We start from the raw sequence: 17900 nt of genomic DNA, 5'->3' as shown, positions 1-17900 counted from the left end.
TTGTGGTGCTGTGGGTTAATGCGTTGGACTGCAAAGTCCTATACAGGGTCGCTATGGGTCAGAACCAACTGGATGGCACTTAACAACAACAACAATAACAGATTGAGTACATATGGTTAAAGGTTATAAACCTGATACACTTTTTTCTTCTTTCCTGACTTTAAACCATGTAGTAGCCCCTTGTTCAGAGTCCTGATGTGGTGCTGTAGGATAAGCACTGGAGCGCAAGGTCGGTTTGAACAGCAAGGTCAGTGGTTCAAACTCACCAGTCACTCCTCAGAAACCTTATACAGGGTTGCTATGAGTTGGAACTGACTCAGTGGTACTCATCAGCAACAACAACATGCCGTTGTTCTGTTCAAATGAACGACTGCTTCTTGGTCTGTGGTTACGTTCCGCCTGAGCACAATGCAGTGCTCTGGAATTCCCAGTCTTGGCAGCGTTTTCCATAGTTTGTTATGATGTACACAGCTGAATGCTTTTGCATAGTCAATAAAACACAGGTAAACATTTTTTCTGGTAGTCTCTGCTTTCAGCCAGGATCCGTTTGACGTCAGCAGTGATAGCCCTCATTCTACATCCTCTTCTGAATCCGGCTTGAATTGCTGGCAGCTCCTTGTTGATGTACTGTTGCAACCATTTTGAAATATCGTCAGCAAAAGTTTATGTGCATATGATATTAATGATATTGTTAGATGATGTCTGCATTCTGTTTGGTCTCCTTTTTTAAAAAAATAAATAAGTTTTATTGTCAGTTGAGTGATAGTTTATATGGGAGAGCATCAGCTGTACATTCATTCTATTGTATTTGGTTTCATTGTAACGATTACAGTCCCCTCCATGAATCATCATTCGACAGCATTTGCTTCCAATCCCTCTGTTGTTGGTTTTTTTTGTTGTTGTTGTTGGTTTTTTTTTTTGATGTACACCGAAGCACTCAGGAATATATAACCATTCAGACAACCAAAGGGTATACCCTGCACAGCCAGCCTCCCGCTCCCCGGCTGCCAGCATACAGCCTCTTTCCCTCCTTGAGTCTGGAGTCCCCAGCTGCTCTGTCTCTCCACGGCATTGTCTCTGCCTCCATCTCTGGCGGCGGTGCTGCTTCTCTGGGTGGGTTCCTGCACTCCGCTTTTCTCCCTTGATGGTCCTAGGGTCCTCTGCTCCTGTGTTGCAAGATCAATCACTCCCTTCCTTTTGTTACAAAACGTCTACCTTTACATTGGCAACACAGTCAGTCCTGATAGCAGTTATTCACTGTTGAACCACTAGAGTCTTAGCTCCGTCTCCTTTCATCCGTCTCATCTACACAGGTTGGAAACCACTCACTGGAGAGTCTACCTTCCCCCACTTGGTCACCTTTTTTGGGAATGAGCGCAAATATGGATCTCTTCCAATAGGTTGGCCAAGTAGCTCTCTTACCGATTTCTTGGCATAGACAAGTAAGCGCCTCAAGTGCTTCATCAGTTTGTTGAAACATTTCAATTTGTGTTCCTTCAACTCTTGGAGCCTTTTCCCCCCCACTGATGTCTTCAGTGCAGCTTGGACATCTTCCTTAAGTATCATCAGTTCTTGATTATTTGCTATCTCTTGAAATGGTTGAATATCGACTACTTCTTTTTGGTACAGTGAGTCTGTATTCCTTCCATCTTCATTTGATGCTTTCTGGCCCATTCAGTATTTTGCCCATGACTTATCTGTCAGTTTGCCATACTGTGGTGGTTTGTGTGTTGCAGGGTCACCTATGGGGGACAGGTTTCTCTGGAGCTTCCAGACTAAGACAGACTAGGAAGAAGGAGAGGCGGACTGCTTCTGAATGTGTAGCCACTGAAAATCTTACGACTAACAGTGCAGCATCCAGAATTGCAAGTTGAATCCTTTCTTTAGTTCTTTCAGCTGGAGAAATGCTGAGTGTTTTCTAGTTCTGGTTTCTGCGCATTGCATTACAAGACTTTGTCTTCCTGGACTGCCCCTTGAAATCTGTTCAGCTTTTTTTCAGCATCACCTTTTCCCATTTGCTTTGGCTACTGTACACTCAAGATTGCTTTTCAGAGTTCCTTCTGACATCTGGTTTGGTCTTTACTTTCTTCCCTGTCTTTTTAATGAGCATTTCATCATGTTTCAGACCCACAGCTGATCAATGCATCACATCTGTTCTTGAGATGGTTTCTAACTTCAGGTGGGATAAACTCAAGGTCATATTTTAGTTCTCATAGATTTAAATGCCTTCAGCTGCAGCCTGAACTTGGTTGGCCCCTGGCCTTGTTTTGTCTAGGGATGCTGAGTTTCTCTCTTGTCTCTTCACACTGATGTGGTTAATTTGATTTCTGTGTATTCCATATGGTGAGGTCACCATTTATGTTGTTGATAAAAGATATTTGTAATAAATAAGTCATTGGTCTTCAAAATTCTATCATGTGATCGCCAGCAGCACTTTTGTCACCAAGGCCAAAATTTCCAGCTACTGATCCTTCTGCTTTATTTCCAATGTTTGCATTTCAATCACCAATAATTGCCATTACATCTTGATTGCATGTTTGATCGATTTCAGACTGCAGAAGTTGGTAAAAAGGTCGTTTGTTTTTTTGTATCTTTAGCATTAGTGATTGGTTCACAAATTTTCTTTGTTGGACTATGGATGTTATACTGTCACTGACAAAGAACTTTCAAAACTGTTAAATAGCAAGAAGAAATAATGTGATTCTTGAATAGTAACTATAGTTAAGTAATTTTTATTGGCACCAGAAAAACTTGTAGAACTCTGTACATGGTAGAGATTATGTAATTTGAAGGTGATGATTATATACTGCAACTTAGTTTTTGAAAGACTTCTTCTCCCTCAGAATAATTTGCCAAATTTCCTGGAGCATTCTCATCTCTGTAATTGTCAGGCAAAGTTCCCTTTGCTTTAAATGGTTACACTTTTAAAAAGATTTAATTGGCTACACACTAGCCTAGCCAAATATTTGTTAATTGGGACCCTTATTATAGCTAGCGCTATAAAATTATAAAATAAAAATTTTGCATAGGGCCTAGAATGGGCAAATGACAGAGCTAGCACAATGTGCAGTATCCTGATTCTCTGGTTTTATTCAGTGAGTGAATGATTGCAGGCACTCGGGCATTCTCTTGTGACACGAGGCTGTAACTTCATTGTTCAAACCTTTGAGTAGAGCACGTAACTCTGTTAGACTATGTTTTGTGTGATTTCACTGGTTGTTTGCTATGGTGGTTGTTGTGAAGTGCTGTGGAGTCGGTTCTAACCCATAGTGACCCCGTATAGGGTTTCCAGGGAGACGCTGGTGAGCTTGAACCACCAACCTTGCAGTTCAAACGGCTTTGTAGTCTGGCACATTAACCCACAGCGCCACCCCAGGACTCCACTTATGGTGGTAGTAACTTCATAATATAAACAAGGTGGTAAAAACCAATACTGGATTTGATTTTGATTTTGTAGTTAGCCTATTGTGTAAGAATGTACCAGTATAAGACTACTTAGAACCATGTCAGAAGAAATTGTTTAAAACAAATGTTTGAATTTGTCAAAAGAAGATCTATGCCTGGCAGGGTTTTGTTCCTCGTTTCCATTGGGCTGTCTGAAGATTCATTTAACGTATATGCTCAAGTGATAGTTAATACATTGTGATAATACAAACAACTTTGTTCTTTTTCTAACAGATACCAACAAATTAAAAATGGAGCTAAATTAGCAACTGCTGTTTGTGTTGTAAAAATATGCCATTGTTCTTGTTAAATGCTATGGAGTTGGTCCCGACTCAAAGTGACTCTGTGTAGAGTTTCTATGGTTGTAAATCTTTGAGGGAGCTGATAGTTTCAACTTTCTCCCACAGAGTGGCTGGTGGGCTCAAATCACCAATCTTGAGGTTCACAGTGCCACAGTGCTCCCCCAAAATATGCTAGGCTCAGTCATTCTCGAGTTCCAAGTAAGTAAGAAAATACGTTTTTTGCCCTCGCTTTGTTAACCATCAAGTTCGTTCTGACTCATAGTGACACTATGTATAACAGATTGAAGCTTTGGGTCCCTGTGAAAACTACCAATTTCATATATGTTTTGAGGAGAGGAAAGTAAGTTTTGTGCTGTAACTAATTTATTCACACATTCATGTGTCCGTTTCTGGGCCCTTAGAAGAGATTCTAGTGGCAAACCAGATGATAGTATCTCTGCCATCATGGAGTTTAGGAAAGGTAGAAAGTAATCATGAAATTACAAATAATAGTATGTAGTCTCAAGATGACAAAACATGATAAAGAGTGTGGAGTTGATGGGGTAGAGGGGGGTGCTGCTGATTTAGACGGTGGGGGGAAGAGGGGGTGTCAGATAAAGACTTAAGTAAGTGACCGGAGCAGGTGGCGTGATGACAAGGGCTGCGAGCCAAGCAAAGATCTAGGCAAAGGGGACCTAGAACAGAAACGAGCCTCCCTTATTAGGGGAACAGGGAGATGGCCGCTTCTAGTGAATTAGGCCCAGAGTGGAGGGACAGGTATCTGTGGGTCAGATCAGCCAGGCCAGGCAGGCCTTGAAGATTATGTGGTGGTAGTGGGGCGGGGTGGTTATGTGCCATGGAGTCGGTTCCGACTCAGCGACCCGGTACAGGGCTTCCGAGGCTGTAAACCTTTACCGGAGCAGAAAGCCTCATCTTTCTCCCGTGGAACAGCTGGTAGTTTCAAACTGTTGGCCTTGAGGTTAGCAGCCCAACTCATAACCACGACGCTACCAGAGCAAATTTTTTTTTTTTTTAAAAAGTACTGCTTACTGTCTTTAGTTGTATTTCATGGGAAAGTAAACGTTATATGATAAACTGGACCACAAATTATGGTAACTGCTTATTTTCATCTTTTTATTTCAATCATTGAGTATCTTTTTACACTTCCTTTAGCCTTCTGGGAATAATTACTATCAATATCTACAGCTGTATCTACAATGTAAAAATAGACAGACATAGGGTTTCCAAGACTGTTAAACTTTACAAAAGCAGACAGCCTTATCTTTCTCCATTAGAGTAGTTTGTGGGTTTGAACTGCTAACCTTGTGTTTAGCAGCCCAGTGCCTAACCCACAGCTCCACTAGGGTTCCTTAGACTCATTTACAGATATGTTTATTATAAAATGCGATTTTGAGCTCTCACTGAAACTTAAACTTTAAAATAAGGAATCTGAATTCCCCCCCACTTGCGCATTTGTTGTTAGTACCATGGAGTGGGCTCCGACTCATAATGACCCCGTATCAGGCTTCCAAGGAGTGGCTGGTGAGTTTGTACCACTGACCTTGTGGTTAACAGTCCTGTGCTCATCCTTCAGTGTCACACCTGGTCTCCATTGGCCCAGTGTGAGTAAAGAAACTGAGAAAAGTGTAGCAAATGTAACTTCAACGTAAGATGCTTAACTAGCTCACAAGCATGATTTAGAGGCGTTATTAATTCTATTATTATCAGCTAAATGGCATGTGTCCTCTTCTCGCTTCTGCTCTTTTCCTCAAGACTTGTAGACTCATGCCAGAGAGGCTTCCTGTCCACAGGGCCACAGAGAGTTCAGCCTAGATAGCCCAGTGGTAACTGAGACTTAGAAGGTTTTTAAAAAACCAACGTTAGCTAAAGGGCTTATTTTTAGACGGATAACAATCACAAATGAGTCACCTCATCTTCCCCTACCATTTTCTTATAGGTAGTTTTAAAAATGACAACTTATTTTCTTAGTTCTGAAAGGAGCAGTGTTCTGAATCATGCAAACTTAATCTTCATTGTGGAGTGCTGGTGTGGCGTTGAGGGATAAAGCGCTAAACCACAAGGTCGGTTTGAACCACAAGGTCAGAGGTTCAAACTCACTATCCGCTCCTTGGAAACTGGATCCAGGGTCACTGTGAGTTGGAACTGACTCGATGGCACTTACAACAGCAGCAGTTCCTCATTGTACATATTGGTTCATTTTTGTAGTCACTATTAAGGAGTTCTAGTAGCGTAGTGGTTATGAATCGGGCTGCGAACCTCAAGGTCACCGGTTCGAAACTACCAGCTGCTCCGCAGGAGAAACATGAGGCTTTCTGTTCCCGTAAAGATTTACAGCCTCAGAAACCCTGTTCAGGGTTGCTATGGGTTGGAACCGACTTGATGGCACATAACAACAACAACAACAACATTAAGTATTTGGAGTCCTGGGGTGTCGCTATAGGATAAGCAGGCAATTGACCATAAAATATAAGGTCGATTTGAACCACAAGATTGGCAGTTCGGACTCACCCACTGTTTCTCAGACACCCTATACAGGGTCATTATGAGTCGGAACTGGCTCTATGGCAATTAGTAACAACATTAAGTGTATATGGAGTCCTGGTGTGGCGCTGTAGGGTAAGCACTGGACTGCAAGATTGGGTTGAACCACAAAGTTGGAGATTCAAACTCACCAACTGCTCCTCGGAAACAGGGACTTGACGGCACTTAACAACCATCAAGTATTTGGGCCCTGGTGTGGCACTGTAGGGTAAGCACTGGGCTGTTAATTGCAAGGTTGGCAGTTCAAACCCATCAGCTGTTCTCAGCAACTCTATACAGGGTCACTATGAGTTGAAATTGACTTGACAGCACACAGTAGTAACAACATCAAGTATATAGGAGTCCTGGTGTGGCGTTGTAGGATAAGCACTGGATTGCTAACCGCAAGGTCAGCGGCTTAAGCCCACCAGCTGTTCCTTAGAAACCCTGTACAGATTCTCTCTGAGTCAGAACTGATTTGATATCACTTAGCAACAACATCATCAAGTATATGAAAGCATGATAGAGAGAGAGAGAGAGAGACGAGGCGAAGTCTATAGTCCATTTCAGAAGGCAGTTTGTAAACTTTGCTTTCTAGCAGCTTAGTGTTGAACTTTTCCAGAATCATGTAGATCATGAAAAGCGCTTTAGCTTACCTTTCAGTCAGACCCACGTTTGAATAATGGTGTTGTCATAGACTAGCTTTATGACCTTGACCGAGTCATAGAACCTCATTGAACTTGAATTTCTTGGTGTATAATATTGTGGATTGAATGTCACTGTTAGAGAATGACAAGAGTCCAGTAGGGAAATCTGCCTAACTTATTACAACATGCCAACGTTGGGTAAATACTGGCATGAAGTGCATGGTTTTTTGTAGAGAAGAACTAGTTAGGGGTGAATGGAATAAAAGGTAGAGAAAGGGGCTGGAAATTGGCAGTTAGCACGTGGAGAGCCAGTGAAGGTTTCTGAGGGAATGATCTGCTGCTAAAAAACAAACATCTACCAAGGGAACACATGTATGTAAACTTGGGATCATTTGCCTATGCCTGCTATCATAGATTGAGAGAGGGCAATAATAAAAAAATCATTTACCTGGACATAGGTTTGACGTACATTGCTTATTATCATTTACAACTGGAGCCTGCTTTTACAATCACAATTTATTTATTGAGTTTATTTAGACTACTGTTAAAACTTATTTAGGCTTTACCAGGTGCTGATACTGTCTGGACTTTATCTTCACTTCATCCTCCCTGGAGCCCTGGTGTGGCCCTGTAGGCTAAGTGCAGGACTGTGAGGTTTGAACCACAAGGTCGGTGGTTCGGACTCAACACTGGCTCCTCGGAACCCTATACTGGGTTGCTGAGTAGGAACCTACTCTACAGCACTTAGCAGTACCAGCAGTGATCACACTGGTGGTGGTGGTGGTGGTTGTGTGCTGTGGAGTTGGATCTGACTCATAGTGACCCTGTAGAGGATTTCCGAGGAGCCCTGGTGAGGTGCTGTGGGTTTATGCGCCAGACTGCAAAGTCGGTTTGAATCTCAAGGTCGGCGATTGAAGCTCACCAGCTGCTCCTCGGAAACCCTATTAAGAGTCTCTAAGAGTTGGAACTGACTTGACACCACTTAACAACAACAGTAAGTAGTGGATTTGAACCGCCAGCCTTGCAGTTAAGAGTCCAGTGTTCATTGTACAGAACCACACCAAGTGCTTTAATTATTCCCAGTTTATAGATGAAAAACTGAAGCCAGAGATGAATTGTCTTGATTAAGATCACTCATCTTGGCAGACATTTATGAACTGAATCCAGAGCCTTTCATCCCAGAGCTTTTATCCACCCCATATATGACCTAGATTCAAAAAACTCAAATTCTGACTCATAGCAACCTTTTAAAGGGTTTCTGAGTCCTGTACATTTTTAAGGGAGCAGAAAACCTCATCTTTCTCCCATGGAGCAGCTGATGGATTTGAACTGCTGATGTGGTGTCAAGACTAGCCCTCCAAAGCAGTTACCCCTAAATCTAATGTAGCATCAGAATCTCCTGGTGAACTTTTGGAAAATGAACTTCCAGCCCTAACTTGAGATATTCGAATTTCTGGGTCCTTACTTGGGAACAAGCAATGGTTTTTTTTTTCCTCTAACTTTTGATTTTTAAAATGTTTAAATACGCAGAATTGAAGGAGCTTTATGTGGACACTTGTATACATACCCATTGTTTAGATCCCACCAGAAACGCGAAATGAGATGGGTTGGCACAGTAGCCAGTGCAGTGGACTTAACCATGAAGACGCCCCAGGACTGGGCAACATTTTGTCCTCTTGTCCGTGCGCTTGCTGTAAGCTGGAGCTGACTCCATGTTTTTAGAGGGCAGTGGGGATTTGGTGGTAGAATCCTCGCCATTCTGCATGAGACCCAGGCGCAATCCCTGGCCAGGGCACCAGCCGTCTGTCTGTCAGTGGAAGCTTGTGTGTTGCTTTGATGCTGAACAGGTTTCAGAAGAGCTTCCAGACTGAGGTGTACAAGGAAAAAAGACCTGGCGATCTGCTTCCAAAAATCAGCCCCTGGAAACCCTACAGATCACAAAGGTCTGATCCTAGTGTGCATGTTGTTGTTGTTGTGTGCTGTTGAGTCAGTTTCGATCCATAGCGACCCTGTATAGGATTTCTGAGGAGCGGTTGGTGAGCTTGAACTGCCAACCTTGTGGTTCAAACCAATTTTGCAATCCAGCGCATTAACCCACGGCGCCACACCAGGCCTCCCGTTATTGTGCATAGTGTACCCATTAGATGGGGGCTGACTCCTAGGCCGCTAACAACAGAAACAACTTGGTTAACACAATCTAATCCTTATTTAGCTTCGTTGTGTTTTTTTATGAAGCAGTCTATTTTTCTAAAAGCCTCCAGGTGATTTCACCATCAAGGCAGATTTGGAAACGACTTTACAAAAGGACCAGATCTGTGGTTTCCAGCTTTCGAGTTTTCTGGATTGAGGTCATAGAGTACGTCCCTGGTCAAATGGATTGTCTGATGAAAGTATCCAGGTGATCCCAGAAGACGCCAGGTGAGCCTATGACATACGTATTCTGAGCATGGGACTCCAAGCATTTGCCCCTGTGACACTGGGAACAAGGTTTGACTACACTGCTCACCAGCTGTGGGGTCTTGGCCCGGACTTTCTGAGTCGGGTGTTGTGAGGACCAGGTGAGATAGTGTATACCTGGAGTCAGCATCCTTTTTCTGTACAAAGGGTCAGATAGTAAATAATTATGACTTTGCATCCTTACAGTCTCTTCTGTAATTACCGAACCCTGCTGTTGCATCCACAGACATTACGTAAACAAGTGTGGCTGTGCGCCAATAAAACTTTATTTGGCCCGCAGGCTCTAGTTTGTCAACTTCTCAAATATGTCAAGATATTTAATAAACTGTAAGACAGAAAGTGAAGCTAAGCTGGTGACTTTGGTCCTCGTAAAATAGCGTATAGCAACACTCTGAGCGTTGTAATGGGTTACTGTTTTTTTTCTTTGTTACTGAGCTCATTGATGCCTAAAAGTTTTCTCGCAACTCTTTATAACCTAAGAATATTATTATTGTGAGTTCTGGAAAATATGGTTCCATTTATTCATTTACACATCTTAGTTGGGATTTGGGATCTTTTTAATTTAGAGCTGAACTCAGTTCAGGCCAGCCAGTGATGCTAGAAAACAATCTGCATGCTTTGTTCTCGGTGTGAGAGCTTTGGCATCTCTGCTTACAACTTGGGTTGATAAGTTGAGGGTCAAGGAGGAGGTAGAAGGCACTAAAGTCCTATTGTAACTATTTCACTCCCATGAGTAATTATTAGTTGGTGAAATAAAAAAAAATTTTAAAAATGGGAATCGAGCAAATCCTATGCCAGTCAGGGAAGTATTTTGCATGTAGAATGTTTGAAATAATAATTTGTGAAGATTTGGCTTCATTTGATTTTATGTGGTTTTGTTTCAAGTTTTTGCAGTTCTTGTTGCCTTCTGTGTGTGAATATTTTCGTGTAGAGTATTGTGGAGGATTTGACAATATTAAATATTAAGATGATAAAAGAACAAAAGAACAAACATTGTATGATTCCCCCATGTATCTAGAATGGGCAAGTGTATTGAGAGCAAAGTTTACTGTGGCCACAGGGAAAAATGGGATTTGCTGCTGGGGAGACAATGTTATGGGGGATGGAAAAAATGATTGAGCATCGTAAACATAATTAATGCCACTGGGTTGCATGTATGAAGCATGTTGAAATAGCACGTTTTGTTACATATGTATTTTACCATTTAAGTCCTGGTGTGGCACTGTGGGTTAATGTGCCAGACTGCAAAGCTGTTTGAACTGCAAGGTCGGTGGTTCAAGCTCACCAGCTGCTCCTTGGAAACCCTATACAGGGTCGCTGTGGGTTGGAACTGACGGCACTTAACAACAACAATGACATATTTACCACAATTAAAATACAAACACTCCTACCACTGGAGAGGGGTGGGGAGAAGAGCTAAGGTGATATAGAAGGTAGAACTAGATTTCATATTATAATGAAATAGAAGTGGTTTTGCAAGGAGCCTTGGCAGTACAGTGGGTACAGTATTGGACTGCTAACTGAAAGGTCAGTGGTTTGAACCCACCAGTAGCTCCAGGTAGAAAGCTGTGGTGGTCTGTGGTCTGTTTCCATAAGCCCTCAGAAACCCTGTTGTTACTGTTGGTAAGTGCTGATGAGTTGGTTCTGACTCATAGCGACCCAGTATAGACTTTCTGAGGAGTAGCTGGTGTGTTTGAACCGCCGACCTTGCCGTCCGTCGAGGGAGCAGCCGTTCTCTGCTGTCCAGTGGTGGTGTTGTGAGTCTGCATCATCTCATGGCCGTGTGTTTGGTTTTTAGAAGAGGTTTTATCATTAAAATTGAGTACTTGTATACCGTATGTGTCTAGCAGTGGTGATGGTGGTGTGCCGTGGAGTCGGTTCTGGCTCATAGCGACCCCCTATAGAGTTTCTGTGTCTGTAAATCTTTACGGGAGCAGAAAGCCTCATCTTTCTCCCGCGGAACAGCTGGTTGTTTCGAACTGCTGACGCTGAGGTTAGCTGTATGAGTCTTTACCACTATGCTACCAGAGCTCCTTGTGTCTAGTAGGTTTGTTTATTTATTTTTCATACGCATATGAGCAATGTCAAGGTCTGTTTTGACTGACCACTTCTGTATTTTCTTTATACAAGTTTGTCTTCTTGTATGAGGACACTTCAAAAAGTTCATGGAAAAAATACCATTATCTTTCAGTTGCATTTTTCTACAAATTTTTGGAAGCCCCCTTGTATTTAATAAGCTAATTAATTAGTATACTAGTTACCTACTGATTACATACTGTGTGCCACAAACTCCCCCAGGCTCTGGGTATTCAGTGGTGAACAAAGCAGACAGAAATTCCTGCCATCTTGGAATTTATGACAGACATTCAACAAATGAATCCGTGAAATATGGAGCATGTTGGATAGTGACAAGCGTGTAGTAGAAAAAATAAAATTGAAAAAGATGGTGGAAATGTTGGTAATAGCAGCTAAAATTTCCCTTAGGGTAGACAATTTCTAGCCTAAGGAAAACATGACTGAAAAGGAGGAATTTTTAGGAAAGCCTGAAGGAAGTGAAGGAGTGGGTCATCTGCGGAAGAGAGGGAACAGAAATGGCGCAATCCCTGAGACAGGAGCCAGGTGTGCAGGAGAAGCGGGAGGGAGGAGAAGCTAGGGGTCAGCTTTAGTAGGCTCTGGGAGCTCCTGCTTTTACTATGTGACCTTGGAGGGTTTGGGAGTCGGGGGGGGGCCACTGTGATCTGATTTACATTCTAATGGGATCCTATGGCTGCAGTTTTGAGACTAGACTCATGGTTGGGAGTCGGGTGCTACAAGGCTTGATGGTGGTTAAGTATCTTGGAGCCGGTTCTGACTCATAGCAACTCTATATAGGGTTCCCAAGGAGCAGCTGGTGGGTTTGAACTGCCGACCTTGCGGTTCAGTGCTGATCCTACAGCACCACAATTTGGGAGTTATCAACATATTCCAATCCACCCAACACCGTAGGCTGAGATCTTTCAGAAACAGATTCACAGACCTTTCTTCTGAGATGCCCCTGGGTGGGGCAAATGAGCCACACTGAGACTCCTATCAGCCTATAAACTAAACCCGAAACCAAACCCACTGCCTTCTGACTCACGGTGGTGTTGTTGTTAGGGGCCTTCACGTCGGTTCCAACTCACCGAGATACTGGGCACAGCAGAACGAAACCCCTCTCTGTGCTGTGCCGTCTTTATAATTGTTATGTGTGAACCTGTAGTTGCTGGCACCGCATCAGTCTGCCCTTTTCATTGACCATCTACTTCTCCAAGCATGTTGGCCTTTTCCAGGGACTGGTCCCTCTTCAGTATGAGAGACGACATCTTGCCACCTTGGCTTCTAAGGAGCATTCTAGCTGTACTTCTTCCAGGTCAGATTTATTTGTTCTTCTGGCAGTCCATGGTACTTCAATATTTTTATCCAACACCATAACTCAAATTCTGACTCAGTGAACTAGTATAGTATTCTGAGACTGTAAATCTTCCCAGGAACAGACAACCTTAGCTTTCTCTCGAGGAGTGGCTAGTGGGATTGAACTGCCGACCTTGTAGGTTAGCAATCCATCCAAAGCGTACCTCCCAGTGTCATCTGACTGAGATCATCTAGGGGGGTGAATGTTGATAACAAAAGACAAGAGGCCCAAGGACTGAAGTTCCCCAGCAGCTAGTGGTCAGGGAGACAAGGAGGAGTCAGAAAACAGAACAACTATAGAAAGGAAGGAAAAGTAAAAAGCATGGCACTCTAGATGCCAGGGAAGAAATGGTTTCAAATGAAAATGATGAGCTATTTCAAATGTTGTGTATAGATCAGTATTTCAAATTACTGTTAAATTGTTTTAAAAACAGTCTTCATTTCGTAATTATGTAATACCCTATTTTGCAAAACTGTTTTAGGAGAGCAGAGGTGAACTGGTTTTCTGTCTTTAGCAGCTGACTTAGTATGAGCATGCTGATCATTCATCTTCGTATTCATTCATTCAGTAAATATTTATTAAGTATATAAAAGTGCTAATTGCTATTCTGTAACAAGTAGGTTAGTCACAAATGCTATCTTCAAATTGCTTAAAATTTTATAAGCAAGATAAAGGCATGAGAGACATTAAGATAAGGCAGTAGTTGTGCCCACCTCAAGTGTATTAGAAATGCAGAGAACTTTCAGCTGAGGCTAACATAAGGAAGGCGCTCTGGTGATGTAGTGGCTGTGAGTCGGGCTGCACCCAAGTGCTAACCCTTAATCCCATGGCTCGAAACCGACTCGATGGCACTTAACAACAACAATCTTGAAAACAGTGGGCTGCCACATGTCTGCCTTAGGACAGCCGGTGGGTTAAAAACCACCCACCTTTTGGTAAACACTTGAGTGTTTAACCAATGTACCACCAGGCCACCAGGAATTTATAGACTTATAGGACAGTGGTGTGGTGCTGTGGGCCAATGCGTCAGACTGCAAAGTCGTTTGAACTGCAAGGTCGGTGGCTCAAGTTCACCAGCTGCTCCTTAGAACTCCTATACAGTGTTGCTATGGGTTGGAACCGACTTGACAGCACTTAAGAACAATATAACAGTGAAGCAGGAAGAGGTTGATGAAGTGGCTGTGCTTTGTTTTAAATACAAGAAGAAACTAAAGTTGGAAAGGCTAGCTGGTTAACGTTGCATTGGTCCACAGGAAGAGCCATGTCCTCAGTCCTCAGAGTCTCCTGGTCTTTCCCTTCGGCAGGAGTGGAAGAAGGTGAAATAGGAAAGGGTGACTTTTAAAGAGTTGAAGGGAAGGCTTTCCCTAGAGAAGAGGGCATGAAGACATTTTTGGCAATGGCTTTTAGTATACACAGAACTGGTTAGATTGTAGGATTCATTTTGGAGACTCCAAACTGAACTGCAAAAGTAATTTACAATGAGATTATAAATGAATTTGAAGACCAGGGTAGATGCCTGGACTTTATTCCTTAAGTAGGTATCTAGGAAAGGGAAAGGAAGATGATATGGGGGCAAGGTACTAGTGGGGGAAGGGATGGAAAGAAAAATGAGAACTATTTTGTGCTATTCAGTACACTTAGTAAGTGATCAGTCTTTTTTTCCATGTAAATCGCTGGCTGCTGTTCAAAGTTTAAGTTCTTAAAGCAATCTTCAAATCTTAGACTGAGCAAGGTAGTGTTGGTTAATACATTCCGTCACATTGTTGCTTTTCCCCACGTTTTCTTTCACTTTATGCATAACATATTCCTAGTTAAAGATTAATTGAAACTAACTCATTTCGCACATTACATGAAATTTGATAACAGTAATAATCCCACACATATTGAGAAAATGGAGTGGGCACTTTATATTGGTTTTCTAAAAAAAATAAACACTATATGCTATAGTTCTGAAAATACCAGTGTGAAACTTCAAGGAGCCAAGAAAATCAAGGGCCTCATGGTTGAATAAGTAGATTAAATACAAGGCTGTAAAGGCCAATTGTTAAAGAATGGGGCTAGCGAGGGTCAAAAATCTTTACTGAAGCTCCACAAAAGGGTACTCAAACACTTGTTGCTACGTTACTGGCAAGAATTTAACATTTCTGTGGTCAAAAATGTTTATTTGCTTGGACTGTACATGATAATTTCTGGTGGAGAGCTACCATGCTGTAGTTGGAATGACAGGAAGCGGAAGTTGGCTAGCACCCTAATGTCCCTAGGCTGAAACCTGGCCACATGCCCAATTATACTACCTGTGGTGAGACAGGCTATTTTTGGTTTCGGTCACATTGCCCAAAAGATAAGGAATTTCAGGAATTCTGCTGAACACTTCTGAAATAGAATTCAAAACAATGGGTCTTTCACGGAACTCTAAACTTTTGACATTTAGGTTGTTATTTTAACTTGTTTTCTTTTAGTTCAAAGTGTCAAAGCTTTTAGTTCCTATGGAAACCTTGGACATGGGGAAAGAGAAGTAGTGTTCCGAAAGTGTGTATCTACAAAAGTTTGCTGATAATTACATTCTGTCATAACTTTTTATATAGAAATAAAATTTATTTTTAATATTTAAGATTATTCCTGTTTTCATTTAGTTTAGGTCTGCCTTTGCTCAGCCTTTAATTTTTAAGAGTTTATTTTTTAAAATCATATTTTATTGTATTTTAGGTGCAAGTTAGTTTATATAGAAATTGTTGTTGTTAAGTGCCATCGAGTCAGTTCTCTGACTCATTGCAACCCTGTATAGGGTATCACACTTCTTTATCTTCCTCTGGTAAGTTCTGATCAGCAAGCCATCCAACCTAGATCAAATGAGTCTGCATGTCCTTTCAAGTGGGAATGGACCACCTCAGAAGGTTCTCAGTGGGACTCAGGATTTCACTTAAGGCTTCATACTTCACAAAGGCTTAACAAGAAATCTGTTTCCCTGGGCATATTCTAGTACCCATTTTAGCTAATCCAATCAGTTATAGACTGAAGACAGGCTTACAAGCTTTCTGTAATCGTATTTCCCAATATTCCTTCGGTGTCTATTTTACAGTAATAGGCAAGGGAAAACAGTATCCACAAGACAGCCAAACACTTGAACATTGTTTTTTCTCCTTTGTCCATTCAGACTATGTCTGGATCCCTATGTATCACAGATCACTGTTGTTCCAAGGTGGAGTATACATAACCATTTGCCTTACTCCATTTAGCCCATGTAAACCTTCCTTGTTCATTCACTCCCCTACCCTTTCTTGTGTATTGACCCCCTTCCTTTTATATTGTCCTCCCCATCACTTGAGCTATCATGTGTCTGTCCCTAACCTGTGCCTACTGTCTCCCTCTCCCACCCCTGGTAACCATCAAAGAATTTTTCTTTTAGTATTGAACTCTTAAGCTTTTACAATAATGGTCTTACGTAATTATTTGTTCTTTTGTGACTGACTAATGTCACTCAGCATAATGTCCTCTAAGTTCATCCATGTTATGAGGTATTTTGCAGCTTCCTTGTTATTCTTCAAGGTTGCATAGTATTCAATTGTGTATATGTACCAAAGTTTGTTGATCTATTCTTCCATTGATGGGCACTTGGACTGTATCCATTTTTTTGCTTTTGTGAATAGTGTTGCGATAAACATTGGAGTGCATATATCTACTCATGTTCTGGCTCGGATTTCTTGTAGATACATATTAAGTAGAGAAATTGCTGGATCATACGGTATTTCTATTTCCAACTTTCTGAGGACGTGCCATAGCATTTTCTAGATTGTTTGAACCATTTTACAGTCTCACCAGCAATGAAAGAATCACTTCACACCATCATCAGCATTTATTGTCCTCTGCTTTTTTGAACTTCATTGCTAATGCTGGTGTGAGGTGAAATCTCATTGCTGTTTTGATTTGCATCACTCAAATGGCTAATGGAAGGAGTTCTGGTAGCGTAGTGGTTACAAATCGGGCTGTGAACCGTAAGGTCAGCAGTTCGAAACTACCGGCTGTTCCACAGAAGAAAGATGAGGCTTTCTGTTCCCGTAAAGATTTATAGCCTCAGAAACCCTGTATAGGGTTGCTATGGGACGGAACCGACTCCACGGCACATAACCACCACCACCAATGGCTAATGGAGTCCTGGTGTGGCACTGTAGGTTAATGTGCCTGGCTGTAGAGTCGCTTTGAACCATAAGGTTGATGGTTCAAGCTCACCAGTTGCTCCTTGGAAACACTATACAGGGTCGCTAAGGGCCAGAACCACCTTGTTGGTACACCACAAAAATAACAGCAAGTGGTGAACATTTCTTCATATGTTTGTTGGCTGTCTGAATGTCTTCCTTGGTGAAGTGTCTGTTCATGTCCTGTGCCCATTTTTAAATTGGGTTATTTGACTTTTTCTTGTAGAGGTGCTATAGTTTCCTATAGATTTTGGAGATTAGTCCCATGTCTGATATGTCATTGCAAATAAATTTTCCCAGTCTCTGGGCTCCCTTTTTACTCTTTTGGTGAAATCTTTTGATGCACATACGTTTCTAAATTTTAATATGTCCTAGTCATCTATTTTGGTTTTATTATTTGTGGGATTCTGCAATGTGTGATAATCCATATATTTCATGTATTAGAGCTCAGTGGTTATGAATCGGGCTGCTAACTTCAAGGCCGGAAGTTTGAAACTACCAGCTGTTCTGCGGGAAAAAGATGAGGCTTTCTGCTCCGTAATGATTTACAGCCTCGGAAACCCTGTACAGGGTCGCTATGAGTTGGAACTGACTCCATGGCACAAAGCAACAAGTTTGTACCTGTGTTTTTCATCGATGATCTTTATAGTTCTGGGATTTGCATTTGGGTCTTTAATCCATGTTTAATTAATTTTTGTGTATTGTGTGAAATATTGGTCTTGTTTCATTCATTTGAAAATCTGTTTTCAGTTTTGCCAGCACCATTTGTGAGTGACTATAGTGAGAAACTATCTCTTCTCCATTTAATGTATTTTGGCCATTTGTCAAAGATCAGTTGACTGTGAATGGATTTACTTCTGGGCTCAATATGTGTCTTTCATTCTACAAGTACTAGGTTGTTTTTTTT

The 17900-nt window shown here is 41.8% G+C and overlaps 1 protein-coding gene across 1 annotated transcript in view; it reads left to right on the top strand.

The window, feature by feature from the left end:
* Positions 1-17900, top strand: part of LOC102816376 (mitogen-activated protein kinase kinase kinase MLK4-like) — a 122702-nt gene that overhangs the window by 9939 nt on the left and 94863 nt on the right. The gene's annotated exons all lie outside the window — the stretch shown is intronic.

Source organism: Chrysochloris asiatica, unplaced genomic scaffold, assembly GCF_000296735.1.
Source record: "Chrysochloris asiatica unplaced genomic scaffold, ChrAsi1.0 scaffold00119, whole genome shotgun sequence".
Lineage (NCBI taxonomy): Eukaryota > Metazoa > Chordata > Mammalia > Afrosoricida > Chrysochloridae > Chrysochloris > Chrysochloris asiatica.
This window is presented reverse-complemented; position numbering and strand designations above follow the sequence as displayed.